At 44.0% G+C, this 18,020-nt stretch overlaps 1 protein-coding gene and 1 non-coding gene across 3 annotated transcripts in view; one reads left to right on the top strand and one right to left on the bottom strand.

Moving 5' to 3' along the window:
• Positions 1-3,383: 3,383 nt before the first annotated feature.
• Pak2 (p21 (RAC1) activated kinase 2) overlaps positions 3,384-18,020 on the top strand; it is a 63,053-nt gene continuing 48,416 nt past the window's right edge. The window contains exon 1 of one of the 2 annotated variants that reach the window (NM_177326.3): positions 3,384-3,638. The gene's annotated coding sequence lies outside the window, so the exon portion shown is untranslated. Of the gene's footprint in view, positions 3,639-3,674; positions 3,894-18,020 lie in introns of those variants that run through there. The other variant, XM_006522072.4, reaches the window with a different exon arrangement.
• On the bottom strand, positions 16,684-16,816 carry Gm26419. Its single transcript, XR_003952012.1, has one exon. It is a non-coding gene; the product is annotated as a small nucleolar RNA SNORA17 (small nucleolar RNA).

The raw sequence follows: 18,020 nt of genomic DNA, 5'->3' as shown, positions 1-18,020 counted from the left end.
GGTTTACATAAGTGAGTTCCAGGACAGCCAGAATTTTGTGGGTTTTGTTTAGTTTGTTTGTACTTAATGAGACCTTGCCCTGCCCCCCCCCCCAAAAAAAAAACAAGTAAAAACAGGTTATTGAGAGTGGGGAGCAGGCTGGGGGCAATGGCTCACACCTGTAATCTCAGCACTTGGAGAGGAAGTTAATCGGGCTTTCAAAACTAGTCTTGGCTATATAGCGAATTTGAGGTCAGCCTGGATTACTTAGTACGTGAGACCAGTCTCAAACAACCCACTCTGAGAGAGACAGAGACAGACAGACAGAGAGAGACAGAGACAGAGATTTAGCATCCTGAGATAATACTTATCAAGGCATCCAGGACATTCTGCTGTCCTTTCTTCCCAGTTACAGACTTGTGGTAGTGCAAGGTGACACTACCAGAAGCATCTGTGGTCTTGATGACAGAGTCCAATTCCTCATCTCTACAAGTTACAAGTTATAAGTGATGTGGGGTTTGCCTTTGGTGCACTTCCTGCCACTTCAGAGCCCTCTGCAGTGAGGTACTCCGCTGTTCTCAGCAGGAGCTGAGCCTGTCCACACATGGTTACCCTAGATTTCAGGTGTTGGTGAGTGAAGGGAATTGTAAGCTGGCTTGTTGTGAGTGGGAACCGATTTCTTGTCTTGGTCTTTAGAGCAGTGGTTCCCAACTTGTGGGTCACGACTCCCAAAGACCATTGGAAAGACCACAGATATTTGCTTTACGATTCATAGCAGTAGCAAAAGTACAGTTAGGAAGTAGCAATGAAAATAACTTTCTGGATGGGGTTCACCACTGAGTATTGAAGGGTTGCAGCATCAGGAAGGCTGAGAGCCACTGCTCTGGGGTCTTACCAGGCCTTAGCACTGCCTCTTTCCTATTCTGAAGCTCAAAAGAAAGAAGGCACGGGAACTGAGAGAGATGAACAAAATACTAGTTTTGTTCAGTTGAACCAAATTTCATCGGTCTTTAAACATAAAATTGGAGCTGGAAAGATGGCTCAGCAGTTAGCAGCACTCACTGCTCTTCCAGAAATCCTGAGTTCAATTCCCAGCAACCACATGGTGGCTCATAACCATCTGTAATGGGATCTGATCCCCTCTTCTGATGTGTCTGAAGACAGTGACCACAGTGTATACATATACATAAAATAAGTAAAAATAAAAACATTAAGTTAATATTTAAGATTGTGCCTTATTATATAATCCAGTGCTATATTCATTTTTAGGGGTGTTGAGAAATGCAAGAAAAACATGATTGACACCAACTTTGATAAGACTCTTATTGCCTGATCAATAGATGATACATATCTGAGTTTGGCCACTTTATATTATTGACACTGAATAATGGTCTGTATTTTCGGTGAGTTTTGTAATTTTGTGTGTGGTCCTTTTTTTGTTTAGGCCAAGAGAATGGATATTGTTGTCTTATTGATTCTTTCCCGGGGTTTGTTCCACTTTTATTATTTATTCATCTTAAAGAGTTGTGGTAGGTTCTTTTGGATACAGAAAACAGAAAAACTGCTCACCTCACCTAAGAGTGGTGGTAGGTGGTTAATGTGTATCCCAGTCACTTTCCAAGAATATCTATCTGTTTGCTAGTTATTTTGGAGAATGCTATATGCTTTAGGAACTAAAATGATTGCTTGCAATTCTAATCAATTGGAATATAGTGGATTTAAGGATTATTCTAGAAAAGCTACTTATTTTGATAATCCATGTTCAATGCTACTCATAGGGAAATAGAGGTAAGCAGCCAACATCCATGTAAAGTGACATACAGCCCTATGTTACTCAAACATACATCCTATGTTACTAGCAGGTGGCTGAATGTAGATTTGATAGGCTGCAAAGAATAGGGTGTCATGTAGTTCATCTGACCTCCGACTCTCTATGTAACCATTCTTGTCCCCTATCCGTCCTCTACCTCTCAGTACTCAAATTCCTCATCTTACCTCAGCCACCTGAGTGCTGGAATTACAGGTTTGCTTCATCATATCTTGTACTACAGTACTTTTTTTTTCTTTTCGAGACAGGGTTTCTCTCTATATAGTCCTGGCGGTCCTGAAACTCACTTTGTAGACCAGGCTGGCCTCGAACTCAGAAATTCGCCTGCCTCTGCCTCCCAAGTGCTAGGATTAAAGGAGTATGCCACCTCGCCCAACTACTACAGTACTTTCTAATATACCCATCTTACACCAAGGTGCAGCTACATAAGTCTTGTGGTTTTGGTTGTGAGCCTAGCCTTCATCTCTCACTGACCGTGGCAATCCTCTTCCTACTTGTAATCCTTTCCCCTCAGTTCTTCCGAGTTCCTTTTTCTGTTTTAACTGCCACCTTCTCTGTCCACTCTGTCCACGGTAATCCCTCAGCTTTTTCCCCACCTTGTAACAGGTATCAGTGTTTTGGTTTTTATGTTTTCATACGTTTTTTTGGTTGTTTTTTTTCTGAGACAGGGTTTCTCTGTATAGCCCTGGCTTTCCTGGAACTCACTCTGTAGACCAGTCTGGCCTCGAACTCAGAAATCTGCCTGCCTCTGCCTCCCGAGTTCTGGGATTAAAGGCGTGCGCCACCACCGTTTTCATGTTTTTAACCTTTACAAAGACTAGGTGAAGCATGTTCATTTCTGGTACCTAAATGGTCTTTTGTAGATATTAGATATTGACATAGTTGTGGAATAAGAATACATGAATTAACTCCTCCATTGATAAAATACAGAAAAATAAAAAAATCTTTGTTTTGCAAAGAGGGAGGACCTAATTTAGCAGCATAATCTGATTCAACTTAATCTGGTTAAATTTGTAGGAAAAAAAAAAGCGGTGGCGTCGCATTCCTTTAATCGAGGCCAGCCTGGTCTTCAAAGTGAGTTCCAGGACAGCCAGGGCTATACAGAGAAACCCTGCCTCCAAAAAACCAAACCAAACCAAACCAAACCAAAAAACAAAGTGAGCTGGGCAGTACCTCTTCAGGAGGCAGAAGCAGGAGGATCTCTAGTTCAAAGTCAGCCTGGACTACAGAGTGAGTTCCAGGACAGCCAGGACTCGAAAAGCCATCCCTCCCCACAAAACACCAATTGGTGAATGGATACATTCTCAGAAACAAAGACCCTCTACACACAAATATGTTTGGATCAGCTGTTCTCCGTCAGCTTTGTCAGTAGGTAAACCGTAACTGCAGACAATGCAGAATGCTGATAAATGAGGGACAGGTTTTCTCTGTAACGCCCACTGTCCTGAGTCTCCCTAACAGATGACTAGACTACGGTTCCCAGCCGCCCTGTGAAAGCCCGCCCCTCGGGTCATGACGCCACTTTCAGGGCGGGGCTGTCTTACGGCCCCGCCCCGCGCCCCCGCCGCCGCCCTCCCCCAGGGTTGTGGCCACGCGCAGCGGCAGCGGTTGTTCCGCTTCCCCTCCGGCCCGGGCCGTCGCCATTGCCGAAGGCTCCTGCCCTCCCCTCCCTGGCCCAAGGGGTTCTGCGCCTCACGGCCTCGGTAGCGACGGCCGCGCCCCGCGCCGCTCCCCTCCGCCCTGCCCTCCTCCCTCTCAGCGCCCCAGCGCAGTGCTCGCCCGCGTCGGCCAAGCAGCCCGCCCTGGGTCGGGCGGAGACCTTTCCTCTCTGGTAAGTGCGGTTGCCGCTCGCCCGGGCCGGGCCGGGCCGGGCCGAGCCGCCGCCCTCCTCCCGCCTCCGCGGCCTGGGCCCAGCGGCCCGGGACGCCAGCACCTGCGGGCGGGCCCGCGGCTCCGGGCGGTGGCTCATTGTCTGCGCCCTGGCTCTAAGCTTCGGCCGAGAGGAAGCTTGCTGGGCTGTGGGGACCCTGGCCACTCCGGCCGTCCTTGCCCTTCTCTCCCGCCGGCGCTGCACCGGACGACTCGGGTTTGTTCCTGGATGTTCCCTCCTTTACCAGCTGCGTTCTCTGCAGTCTCGTCGCTCGGGAATCCTGTCGCGAGCTCCTTAAGTTCAGTGTGTAAACTCTTCCTCCTCCTCCACATTAGGAAAAAGTTTTTGCCGGGCTCTGGGAGCCTGCGTTTAAGAACAGAAGTTAAGGATCTTACGGTTTTTGCTTGATCTTTAGCCAGGAGGTGAATATTTGCTTCTTAAGGTTAACTTGGGCTGAGGTTGGCTTTTCACCATGTTTGGCTGTCTGAAACACGCGCGCCCTCACAAGAAAAAAAAAAAGTTGCTGCAAATAACTTAATGGACTCAGCCTTTTGATTAGTTCTAGATCAAGTCGTCCAAGACAGAAGTGTGTTAAATAATTGCCATTGTGGCTTGATGGGAAGGAGGCTCTCTCCATCCCCTGTCTTAATAGAACTAGGTAGAGTGGAAGTGAGATTTGTTTCCTCTTTGACAAATCACCAACTCCCATCGATAGCCGCCAGGTTCTTCTTTACAAGTGACCTGTAGATTTTCCAGCTTTTCGTTTCTAACCTTTTAAAAAAAGACAACCAAACCGGTTAGGCCCAAAATTAGACAACGACGAGCTGAGCTGTGTTTTGGGTGAAGGTTGTGCACGTCACGTTTTTCCCCTGCTGTATTCGACTCTTCCGCTCTTATAAAGTAGGCAGGATATTGAAATAAATACACAAGAATTTGCTCTGGGGATTTTTTTTTTTTTTTTTTTGGTAGAGCTATCCAAAAGAATAGTATGAATAAAATTAGGTTGGGATGAAGGCAGTGAGTAGTAATTTTTAAAACAGGTTAGGGCACGTCAACTTTGCCAGAAGCTCTGTGGCATTTGTAGAACATTCTTGCTTGTCTCTACCCCAGTTCTTCAGTTGGGGTGTGTGTGTGTGTGTGTGAAGGAAGCCTTTTTCGTATACTTTTATACCCATCCTCTGCCTTTCCTAGACAGGGCCTCATTCCAGCTCAGGCTGTTGTGACACTCTTCCTGTCTCAGCCTTGTGTGCTGGGATTACACGTGTTAGCCAACATATTTGGTAGCCTCTCTTTTTAGGTCTTTCTAGAGATTAATTAGCCAGGAACACTATTGTACATTTACATCAGGGAAACTGAATTTTATATTGTTGCTTAGATAGATAGAAAATGTAACTTTTGGGTTTTGGTAAAAGAGGTTGCCCAAAATTAAAAATGTTTTCTTCTTGTTTTCACTAGTACATTATTACCTTTCCCTCTGCCAGGCTATGGGGGAAATGGATTAGTATCAAGTACTGCCATCCTTTGGTACTGTGGGTTGTTCTTAGGTTAGTGAGTTGTCTTGACACTAGGGAGGAATGTCAGGGAATGAAAAAGTACCTTGAAGTTAGTTTCTGCTGTTTCTTTCTCCTTTTTAACCCCTTGTACCGGATTGAACCGCAGACCTCCCTGTGATGCTAGGCAAGTGTTCTTTGCAGCACTGAGTTACAAGCCCAGCCCTCTCTTCTCTGTGCAGACAGTCTCACTGTTTCCCAGGCTGGTATTGAATCTCTTCCCTACCAGGTAAGCCTTGAACTGGGGTTTTCTTCTCAACCTCCCTAGTAGCTGGGATTGCAAGCCTGTGCCTGCAGAATATCTCATTTGTTTCCAAAAGCAGGTATTTGTTTGTTTTTCTTTGGAGACAGCCTCTTTCTATGATACCCAGGTTTGTTTCAAACTTCTGGACTTAAGATCTGCGTCAGAATCCTAGCCAGTGAGATTACCATTGTGTTGGGCAAGCAGACATGTTTTTAAAAAGAGAATTCTTGGGTATTTCACTTATCTTGGGGCCTTGATTCCAGATTTACCTTTTGAGAGAAAGAGATTAATTCTTCTGGGCTTTGTGATCCGTGTCCTGAAACCTAAATTCATGAAGTGATAGTTTTTAGTTGATATATGTCTGATAAAAGGTTCTCGTGTTTCTTTGATTTTTATGATAGGCAAGTTTCCAACTAGACATGATGAAGGCTAGTTTTACGTGTTTTAAATGAGGAAATTTAAAACTTGTTCTGGTTAGCTAAAGATAAACTCTGAGTTATACTTTTACAAAATGCAGGAGCTTGAAATAATTGCCAAGTATAAAACTAGTAGCTATGGCTGAATCCTTACTATCTTCATCAGTATTGGTTATTACAGTAATAATGTTCCGTACTCGGTGCTTTCAGTTTTCTGGCTTTGGTTCAAATTGGACTGTGTTCCAGTCTTGAGACTAGGTCAGGCCTTTCTCTCCTCAAGCACTGCTAGTTACAGAAGTAACTGATGGTTGTCTGATTAGAGGGGAGTTGCTACTTGCAGACTGTGCTTCTGAGTTCTCGGAGGTGAAATTCCTAACTTTTTAAAGATTTAAAAAAAAAAATGTGTAAGTGTGTTTTGCCTGCATGTGTGTATATGTACCATGTGGGTGCCTATGAAGGCCATATAGGGTGTCAGATTCCTGGGACTGGAGTTGCAGACAGTTGAGAGCTGCCAAGGATGCTGGGTGCTGGACTGAGCCACCTCTCCTGCCTGCCCTTCCTTTTTATTTTTTAAGCCTCTTTAAGAGCAGAGAGAGAAGATAAAAATGTCCCTTAATTATAATCACGAAATAGCTTTCTGTGATCAAAATTAGTCTCACTGCTTCATTTCCTTTCTTTCTTTTTTCTTTTCTTTCTTTCTTTCTTTTTTTTTTTTTTTGTTTGAGACAGGGTTTCTCTCTGTAGTCCTGGCTGCCTGGAACTCACTCTGTAAACCAGGCTGGCCTCAAACTTAGAGATTCACCTGTCTCTGCCTCCTGAGTGCTGGGACTAAAGGTGTGTACCACCACTTCCTGGTTTGGTAATTAGCCTGGACGTTCATTCAGTATTGTAAAGTTCTTTCCTGTCTTGTGTAGTGAAACTTACTCTGTGTGTCCCAGGAGCTGGAGACCTGAGTTTGAATGTTGGCTCTTCTAATTAGTCTTGGGCAAGATACCTTTTTTTTTTTTTTTTTTGAGTTTGTTCTTTGAGTCAGTTTCATACATGTATTTAGGGAAGGGAATTCTGATTATTGTAACCCTTAACTTCCCATCTGTCAGACTCCCTCCCTTACAAGTCTCTTTACTTACCTATATATCATAGGTTATGATATATGTAATGGACTTTTTTTGTTGTTGTTTTGTCTTTTTTATTTTTTTTTGAGATCCATTAAGTTTAGCCAGGGTTTCTGTCTGTTTGACCATGGCTTTGTGTCTGTTTTCTATTGCTGTGATAAACACCATGTCTAAAACCAGTTTATTTCATCTTAGAGTAGTTTATAGTCAGTGTATCATTGAGGAAAGTCAGGGCAGGAACTCAGGCAAGAACCTGTTGCTGGGAACTGAGGCACAGACCGTGGCGGGGCAGTGCTTATTGGCTTGCTGTCTACGGCTAGCTAGCTCAGCTCGCTTTTTATATAACATGGTACCACATGCCCAGGAGTGGCATTGTCCACAGTGGACTGGGCCCTCCCTCATCAATCATTAAAGAAAATGCCTCCACGTCAATTTGATGGAGACTTCTCAGTAAAGATCCCCTCTTCTCCAGTGACCAGCAGTGTGAGAATTAGAGAATTATAAATGAGCACAGATGAGAGTACCATATACTAGAGTAGCTCATAACCGTTAGAAAGATGAAGCATTGGGGCTGGAGAGGTAGCTCAGTGGTTAAGAGCACTGACTGCTCTTCCGAAGGTCCCGAGTTCAATTCCCAGAAACCACATGGTGGCTCACAGCCATCTGTAATGGGCATCCAATGTCCTCTCCTGCTGTGTCTGAAGACAGTGACAGTGTACCTACGTACATGAAATAAATAAATCTTTAAAAAATGAATAAAAGAAAGATGAGGCATCACCATATTATGCATATGGAAATCAATATACAAGGGTTCTTTTTTCCAATTTTAAAATCAAGATAAATAGGCCATTGTAGCTCAACCTATAATCATAGTACTTGGATGGCTCAGAAATGGGGATCATCATGAGTTCAAGGTCAGCCAGGCTACATACATACTCACTGTCTCAGGAACACCAAATAAAAGAATTAAAGTCAAGGGGAAAAAAATCACCCCCTAAACAGAGGCTTACTTCTAACTACCCCCTCCCACCCCCAGGGTTTCTCTGTGTAGCCCTGGCTGTCCTGGAACTCACTTTGTAGACCAGGCTGGCCTCGAACTCAGAAATCCGCCTGCCTATGTCTCCCAAGTGCTGGGATTAAAGGCGTGCATCACCACCACAGCCACCTCTGGCTGTGTTTAAGTTTTTTCATAGTGGCCATCTTACTGTGTATGACATATTTCATTGTCGTAATTACTAGCGACATTGAATGTCTTCTCATAAAGACTTAACTCTTCAACTGAGGGGGTTAAATTAAGGAGCTAGATTGTGGCAGTGATACATTTATTTTCATGAGAAACTTCAGTACAGTTTTCAAAGCTATATTTTCTTGAGTTCCACATCCTTGCAAGTATGTAGATTTTATCTTTTCTAAAACATGTATCAGCAGTATGTGCTTGTTCATTGTTTCTTAAAATCTCACAGTGATGTGTAATGTTGAACATCTTTTCATTTGCTGCTGTGCCATTTGTATGTCATCTTTGATAGGGTGTCTCAGGAGCTATTTTGTCCATTCTTAATAGAGTTGTTCATTTTCCTGTCACTGGGTAATGGGTTCTTTGTATGTGTTTCATGTAATAGTCTTTTATATCAGGAACTTTTTTGTGGACATTCTACTGGTCTGTGGCTTGTCTCCTCACTCACTTAACTGATGACTTTATAATGTAGTATTGTTTGGTGACAAGTAGGTTCTGCGTTTTTTGAGATCTTTTTTTTATAGATCATATGTTATCAGTAAAATAGTTGTCTTATTTAATATTTTTGCATCTATACTTATTTTTGGTATTTGTTTCTGGTGGGGGCACAAGTGCATCAGAGGGCACCTTGCAGAATCTAGTTCTCCCCGTGTGGGTTCTGTGGATGAACTGTCAGGCTTGCATCAGGCACCTTTACCGACCTCACCAGTCTCAGGTATTTTCTTCTTCTTCTTCTTCTTTTTTTAAATTTTATTTGTAATTCATTTTTTACACTCCAAATTACATTTCCCCACCCCTCCCTATCCACCCTCCGACTGCTCCACATCCCACACCTTCTCCCCACCCCACCTCATTGCCACCTGGATGCCCCAGCCCCCCACCCCACCTGACCTCTAAACTCCCTGGGGCCTCCAGTCTCTTGAGGGTTAGGTGCATCATCTCTGAAGGAACACAGACCTGGAAGTCCTCTACTGTATGTGTGTTAGGGATCTCATATCAGCTGGTATATGCGTCTGTTTGGTGGTCCACATATTTTCTTCTTGAGGAATCTCATGTAGCCCAAGCTGACCTAGAACTCCCTATGTAGCTGAGGATGAGTTTGAACTTTTGATCCTACTGGCCTGGTCTCGCCACCCTCTTAGTGCTGGGATAACTAGCATTATAGGTATGTGCTATTTTGCTCTGTTCTGTCTTGGATTGTGTTTTTAAAACTTCTCTGTTCCTTTTTCACTCAATATATTATTAAGCTTTGTCTTTCTTGCATTTTGGTTTTGTTCTCTCTTTTAAGTTGCATGTAGTCTGGTGGATAGCACACATGCCTGTAATCCCAGTACTTGGGAGGCTGAGGCAGAAGGATAGAGAGTTGGAACCTGGTCTTGGTTACATACTCTCAAGAATAACCTGCTATGGTTTTATTCTGAAATGGGTGTTTAAAAAATATGTTGTAAAAGATAATTTTAAAAATTTTATTGAACCCATGTTCTATGAAGTTACCTTCTTTACTTTGTCTTTTTTGGGGATGGGGTTCTTTTTTTTTTTTAACAGCTTATTTATTTTTACTTTATGCACATTGGTGTTTTGCCTGCATGTAACAGTCTGTGTGAGGGTGTTAGATCTTGGAGTTCCAGTTAGTTGTGAGCTGTGGATTCTGGGACTTGAACCCTGGTCCTCTGGAAGAGCAGTCTTTGTATTATTTATTTATCCCCCCCCCCCTTTTTTTTTTCGAGACAGGGTTTCTCTGTGTAGCCCTGGCTGTCCTGGAACTCACTCTGTAGACCAGGCTGGCCTCGAACTCAGAAATCTGCCTGCCTCTGCCCTCCAAGTGCTGGGATTAAAGGCGTGAGCCACCACGCCCGGCCAGAAGAGCAGTCTTAAAAAGAGTGCTTGTTGCTCTTTCAGAAGACCTAAACTTTGGGTCCCAAAACCCTCATCCAGATTTAACACCGTCTTCTGGACTCAATGGGCACTTTATCTACATGTTGTTCACTCATACAGTGACATACATATACATTAAAATAAAATAAATATTTAAACAATTTTTTTCTCTAAAACGTGACTTTTCATATTTGATGATTGTACTTACTAGATTGCTCCCCTTACCCAACCTGAGATGGCGTATTCGAAGCACATTCTGACCACTGCGCTACGTTCCCTGCCGTGTTTGCTTTGTGTATGTGTGTGTCAGAGAGAGAGACAGAGACAGGACAGAGACACAGCACTAACACTCATGGGCACATATGTACTTGTATGTGTATGGAAGTCCCAAGTTGACATAGGGTGTCTTCCCTGATCCCTTATCCGTTGAGTCAGTATCTCTAGCTGAACCCCACACACAGCTTGTCAGTAGGGCTAGTCTGGTAAACTAGCTTGCTTCGGGGGTTCCCCCAGTGTGTCCACCTTCTTAGGATCTGGGATTTCCAGCAAGTCAACACCTTACCTGGCATTTATAGGAACGTGTTCTAGGGATCTGGACTCTGGTCCTCATGCTAACACTCCCATCATTTGAACCATTGAGCCATCTCTCCAGCTTATTCTGGATTGTTAAAATATAGTATACTGCAGGAGTGGTAGCACAAACCTGTAATCCCAGCACGCCAGAGGCTGGGATGAAAGACTGGGAGTTCTATTCAAAAGAAAGGAAGAAAGACATGTTGCTTAGTTAACTCAGGCTTGACCTTCATTCTCCGTTAAACAGTACTTTGTTTTAGACTGTGTGGGCATTCCTTTTGAGAGAGTCGTGTTGTCCCAATTTGTTCCTCTTTGCTACTGCATGAAGCTGTGCTTAGGTGTTTACTGCCTCTCTCACCCTCTGTTTGTGTGTGTTGGTTTTTTTTTTTTTCCTTTCCTATATTTGAATTGCTGTTTAGAGTTTGACCAAACTTAAGGGAAGCTAGATTTCAAAGTGTTTGTTCATTTTTTAGTTTTTAGTAATCTTTGTTACTTATGTGTTCTCACTTAAATTCATTGTTGGTCATGTTTTATTCTGAGAGGATGGAGCTTGGATGGAGGCCAAGGAGGAGAGATGGTATCACAATGTGGATTGCAGAATTTATCTACATTTGATGTTTCCTTTGCATACCTGGAACATTCCTTCTTAATTTTTAAAAGTCAGGTGTGACTTCTGGCTAATGTGTGTGCCATCAGGAGCCTTTTTCCCACAGTGTTCACTGGCTCTGGTTAGCCTTGCCATGATCTGTGCTCAAAACCAGGACTAAATCTTCACCCTAATATCGAGCAAACTTGTGCACAAAATAAATACATTAGTGTTTTGTTGTTTTTCAAACAGTCTCACTATATAACTCTGTCTAGTCTGGAACTTTTTTTTTCCAATTTTTTATTAGATATTTTCTTCATTTACATTTCAAACGCTATCCCGAAAGTCCCCTATACCCTCCCTCTACCCTGCTCCCCTACCCACCAGCTCCCACTTCTTGGCCCTTGGGTTCCCCTGTACTGGGGCATATAAAGTTTGCAAAACCAAGGGGCCTCTCTTCCCAATGATGGCTGACTAGGCCATCTTCTACTACATATGCAGCTAGAGACAGGAGCTCTGGGGTTACTGGTTAGTTCATATTGTTTTGAACACCATTTTTTTTTCTCTGAGCTACCCGCAGATATTATTTAGATTTTTTTTAATTAGGTATTTTCCTCATTTACATTTAATGCTATCCCAAAAGTCCCCCATACCCTCCCCCCCATTCCCCTACCCACCCACTCCCACTTTTTGGCCCTGGCGTTCCCCTGTACTGGGGCATATAAAGTTTGCAAGTCCATTGGGCCACTCTTTCCAGTCATGGCTGACTAGGCCATCTTTTGATATATATGCAGCTAGAGTCAAGAGCTCCAGGGTACTGGTTAGTTCATAGTGTTGTTCCACCTATAGTCTGGAACTCTTATAAAGCTTATAAACCAGGAACTGACCTTGAACTCAGTAAGACCCACCTGCTTCTGCCTCCCAAGAGCTGATTATTAAAGACACAGTGCCCAGAATGAAAGAAAGAAAGAAAGAAAGAAAGAAAGAAAGAAAGAAAGAATCAATCAATCAATCAATCAATCAAGAATCTTTATCCTTAAGTAGTGTCATTTAACTCTAGTGTGAAAATGTTAGAAGGGTTATTTCTGGAAAGTAGGATAATGAAGGGTTATTTTTAGACAGCTTAAATAGGCCTAAGAGAGGGTTAAGAGAAGGGGTGATCAGAAAGACTTGCACCAGAATATGGGTGTGGTCTGTTGTTAGGAGCAGGTGTGGCGGCAGTCCTAAAGGCGCCAGGGACTGTAGCTAAGTCGTATGACTTGCACCTGACTTCCTCATATAAGCCACAAACATCTTGAGAGCTGCACAGGTGTACCAGGATACAGGTGAATCCAATTTGGTGGAGATTTGCCCCTGCTGCCCTGATTAGCTGAAGCTGCGTGCCTGGTGAGGTGGCGTGGCCTGCTGTGCATGGATGAGAACTGAGAGTATAAAAGAGTGAGAGGCCCAGGGTTCGGGGGAGATATAAAAACAAGGGAGATATAAACAAGGGAGATATATGGAGAAAGAAGAGACAGGACTGAATAAACGTGTGCAGAAGGATCCTGTAGCAGCGTCGTTCTTCCTGGCCAGTTGAGCGCGTGCAACAGTCTGTAAGACTGTATTGTAGTGTGTGAGGTTTTTAAGATGAATGACCTTATACTGCTTTTATTGTCAGTATAAAAGACTATTAAAAGTAACTCCTCACAAACTTGAAGGTGTTTCTTCCTATTGCCCAGGAGCTGCAGATGTAGCCTTATTTCTGCCACCTGCCACCACCATGTGCCTTCTGACCTTACTGTCCCATGAGCTAGATCATACTTGTTCTTCTTGCTTAAATCCCACCTTCTGCTGCTTGCTACTTGGATGAGTAAGGCAACATCCAAGCAAACCCAGAGCATTAAAATCCTGGCTTTTGTCTTGAACATGAAGTGGTGAAAGTGTGAGGCTTCTGATCTGTCAGTTTGATTAGTTGTAAGATCAAGATATGACATTTTTTATTGTCTTGGTTTTCTAGAATATTACCTTAAATAATAGTGATATGTCTTAATATTTGGGTCTTTTTCATCCTAAAGAACAAAAAAGCCCTTTATTCAACTCTAATACTATTGAACATAAAAATCATTTCATACATATTCACTTTATAGGTAATTAATTTTATTTACTCTGTGTGTGTGTCTATTGTGTGCTTAAGCACACAAGCTACAGTGCTCTCCTACCGTGGGAGTCTTGGGAGTTGAACTTGGGAGTTGAACTTGGGAGTTGAACTTGGGTTGTCAGGCTTGGTAAACAGGTGCTGTCGCGTGCTGAGCCATTGGCCTGCCCAGCAGACACTATCCATTACCTGCAGGGGCTGAAGGCCTGAGTGAGTGAACAGTCTGCTTAGCTAATCAGATGACTCACTGGGTCTGTGCTTGTGAGACTCATAAGTAGTAAGGGAAGAAATATTCATTCACTGTAGTATTAAGTTAGAAGAAAATTAATGCTGTGGCTGAGGTTGGTAGTTTCCTGGGGAATGTGGCGGTTAGGCCACACCTTAGGATGAGTACTTACTGGATAGCATTGGGATAGAGAGAGTAAGGTGATCAGCGCATCCGGGTTTGCCTGAGGCCTCTGACTCTAACTCTGAAAAGTCCACCCAATGACCCAGGAACTCCCTTGTTCTAGAGGAGGGGAATGGTTAATCACTAAGCAGAACGCCTTTTCAGGAAGGTCATAAGTAAATGTTTAGATAGAAAAAACTAAAGCATGGATGTATGTAAAGCTTAGAGACTAAAAGGACATGCCTCTGGACAGAGGAGAAGCCGGGACAGACGGTGTCATGGACTTCATCTCAAACCCTTGAGAGGCTTTTATAAAGGGAACCAAGAGCATGTGCTATTTCTAACGTTACTGCCTGCCTGCCTTGTGAGGGAGACTGAGAGGAAAGAGTGGGCGTGAGGATACTTGGTAGCAGTGAATAAGTGATAGGCTAGAGTGAATTGAGAAATCTATTTTCGAAGGTATGGAGAATTTGTGAATTGGAAGTTAGAGCAAGGTATGAAAACTCAAATGATTTTAAAAATCATCTTCTAAAATATGAATTTCTTAAAAATAGAAAACAGACTAAGTATTTTTACCTTTGTTTGTTTGTTTGTTACATGAGTACACTGTAGCTGTCTTCAGACACTCCAGAAGAGAGCATCATATCCCATTACAGATGGTTGTGAGCCATCATGTGTTTGCTGGGAATTGAACTCAGGACCTCTGGAAGAGAGGCCAGTGCTCTTAACCTCTGGGCCATCTCTCCAGTCCCATACTTTTACTTAAATGATTTTTGTCACTAATTACTAGAAGAATAAATTTAGATAAATGTTTGGGACACACAACACTTTGTACACAGAACTATGACAGCAGCCTGATGTGGTGTTGGTGCACAACTTTAGTCCCAGCACTCAGGAAGCAGAGGCAGGTGGATATCTGTGAGTTTGAGGACAGCCTGGTCTGTGTAGTGAGCTTCACATCAGCCAGACCTACATGGTGAGACCATGTCTCAAAGAAAAAAGAAAGATGAAATAAAATACAGAAAGACACAATCATAAAAACGACTCTTTCCTAGAACATAGCGCAATCTATAAGTGGCACTGTCACTTTGTAAAGTAGCCACTTTCCAAAGCTGTGTGCTTATTCCAGTGACAGACCCATCATTCAAGTCACTTTTAGAACTTTCAAAAGCTCTTTATTGGTTCTTTGTGAATCTCATTCACATTGTGCACCCGAGTCCGCTCCTCTCTCCCTCTCCTTGTACCACCTTCTGTCCTTGCAGCCTGCCCCTCAATAGAGAAAACAGTATGTGTGGAAGCTACAGTGTGTGTCCTACAGTATACCCTTTTATCCATAGTTCTTTTCCTGCAAAACGGCTTTTTGCAGTGACTCATTGGTCTGGTACAAGGCCTTCAGCTTCTGCTAGTCTATCGATACTAGAGTCTCACTGAGACTCTTCAGAGAGGAGATATCCTCAAGGATATCCTGTTGTTGGTTGTCCTGTATCATGGAGATCCTGTAGTTTTGGGTCTGTAGGGCCGGTCCCTTCGTATATTCCAGCAGTTGTTATTCAGTGGGGCAGATGTTGGGGTGGGCCCTACATCTGGGTCTGCTCCCCTGCAAGCAGGCTCACTAGTGTATCCCCTCCCCCAACCAGAACCAACTCTACCCTGCTGCCCAGGTGAGGTACAGGGCCCATTCATGAATGTTACAGTCTATGAGGGCAATGGCCAGTTCTCCCTTTTGCCATATGATGCAAGGGATGATGGAGGGGAGGAGAGGCATCTCTCCCTCATCTGCACCACCACCAAGCAGACTAGCAGTAGGGCTGGTTCTCCCGCTCTCCTACCCTCAGGGCCAGTTCACCTTTAATCTCCACATCCAGGCCCAGCTCTACTGTGCTACTCAGGCAAGGTGCAGGGAGCACCTCTAGAGTGCTCTTCCCAGTGCTGCAGTAGGTAGAGGACAGGGACAGCTCTCCTGCTCTGATGACTTCTTCTAACAAGCAACCTTAGGTGGCAAGGGGTGGGAGTCATCTCTCCCTTGCCTATGTCACCACACTGCAGACAAGTGGTGGAGCTAGCTCTTCTACACTCATGCCCTCTGGCCAGCTTGCCTTTGTTCCTCCTAAACACACCAGGCTCGAAGGCAAGGCCTGCTCTGATGATACCAGGGCCAGGTCTCCCACCTGCTGCAGGTAGTAAGGGGTGAGATGGTAGGAGGGTATCTCTCCCTTGTCCATGCCATCACATGGGAGACCAGTGGCCAGGCCAGTTCTCCCATGCTCATATCCTGAGTCAGCCCACCTCCAACTCCTAAAATGTTCAGAGCCTGCTCTCCCCAGTACTATAGCTGGCTAGAGACAGGGTCACCTCTTCTGTTCTCGTGCCCCTAGAGCCAGCTCTCCCATGATACCCAGATGAGGGGTGGGGCCAATTCTGCCCAGCCTTCAGACCTCAAGCAGCAACCCAGACCAGGGACATCAGCCTGGCTTTTGGTGGGAACAGACCTCTGCTGCTACAGGGCCATGCACCCAGGCATGGCCCCTAGTGACAGCATAGGCCAGGCCCCCACTATGGTCTCACCAGCTACTCAACGGTAGGCTGTTCTCACTCCCCTCCAGTCTCCAGTTTGGCCTCTCTCCTTTGTGCCCACATCCTTCTGTTTCTCTTTCTCTTCCATTTCTCCACCACCTACTCGCTCCTTTTGGTGGTGCTTGGGGTCTCTGAGTGTCTGGGGTTATCTCAGAAGTGCTATGCCCTGCTCATGTACTGGTAGCAAACAGGGATTATCTTGGATATGGCCTGCCCTCCCACGGCCTGCCCAGCACTGGATTAGAGGTCATCTCAGGCAAGCTCCCTGTCCATGTCCCCCTGGCACAGGATGGTCATCTCAGGCTCAGTTTTTTCAGGAAAATGTTAGGCTACTAATCATTCAGATGATCATAGGTCAGAACACTGAGAGTAGACACAGCCTCTCCTCTCTGCCACCTACCTACAAATGCACATGTGACACAGCAGTCACACCTGCACACCTCTAGGGGCAGAGTTAGAACTTTTTAAAATTGTTGTAGAAACACTGGTTTATTCTGCAGAGCCTAGTTATTTTTTCATAAATTAAAAGAATTTTTATTTTATGTGTAGTGTTTTAACTGCATAGGTGTCTGTGCATTGCTGTGCCCATGGAGACCAGAGGAGGGGCATGTGATCCCCTAAAACTGGAGTTTCTTATGTGGATGGGGGACTTGAATCAACCTCTCTTGTGCTATTATTATTATTATTATTATTATTATTATTATTCCAGGTATGGTGGCACATAGCTTTGGACAAAGAAATAAAATTAAAATGTCAAAATGAAAAAACAGATGTCTCACTATGTAGTTCATGCTGACCTGAAACTTGTTTTTTTTTTTGGAGGTTTTTATTTCTTTGTTTGCTTGCTTTTATTTTGTTTTGTGAGCTTCACATTACATAACCCAGTCCCACTCATCCTTTCTGTCCCCTCATATCAGCCCTCTGCCCTGGCTACTTTCCCCCTAAAATAACACACATCCACACATAGATAAAACAAAACAAACAGAAAACATCTCGTCGTGGAAGCTATATGTCCCGTGGTGTACCCCCTGTCCATACACCTTCACTTGCAAATGTTCATTGCAGTGACTCATTGCTGACCAGGAACTTGTAGTCCCCCTGCTTTAGCTTCTGAAGCAGCTGGCGTTACAGGCATGCTTCTGTGCCTTGCTTTAGGAATGTAATGGTCACCTGAAGAAGATAAAAATACTGTCTAGCTTTGTCTATATGAAAATCTGTCAGTGAAGTTATACAAAATATGTTGTATGAACACCAAAGGTAGAAAGTGCTTCAAAATGTTGTTCATCAATTTACCACCATTATGTCTCAGTGTTGTTGTTGTTTTTTCTTTTGAGACAGGGTCTCACTATGTAGTTCTGGCTGTGCTGAAACTTACTATGTAGATCAGGCTGGCCTTGAACTTACTGAGATTTCCCCTCCTCGGCCTCAAGCAGACTCCTATCCCTGGTGTCTTGTCTTTCAGCTTGCTGTGTAGCTGAAGTTGGCCTTCACTTCTGATGCTCCTGCTTCCACTTACCAACTGCCAGAGTTAGAGGCAATGCCACCATTCTGGCTTGGTTAGTCTTCTTACTCTTGCCAGTATTGACAGCATGAAGTAGTATCTGCTGGTGGCCTATTTATATTTCTATAGTGACTGTTGGTCATATTTACTTGCTTA

Source organism: Mus musculus, chromosome 16 (assembly GCF_000001635.26).
Source record: "Mus musculus strain C57BL/6J chromosome 16, GRCm38.p6 C57BL/6J".
Classification (NCBI taxonomy): Eukaryota; Metazoa; Chordata; class Mammalia; order Rodentia; family Muridae; genus Mus; species Mus musculus.
This window is presented reverse-complemented; position numbering and strand designations above follow the sequence as displayed.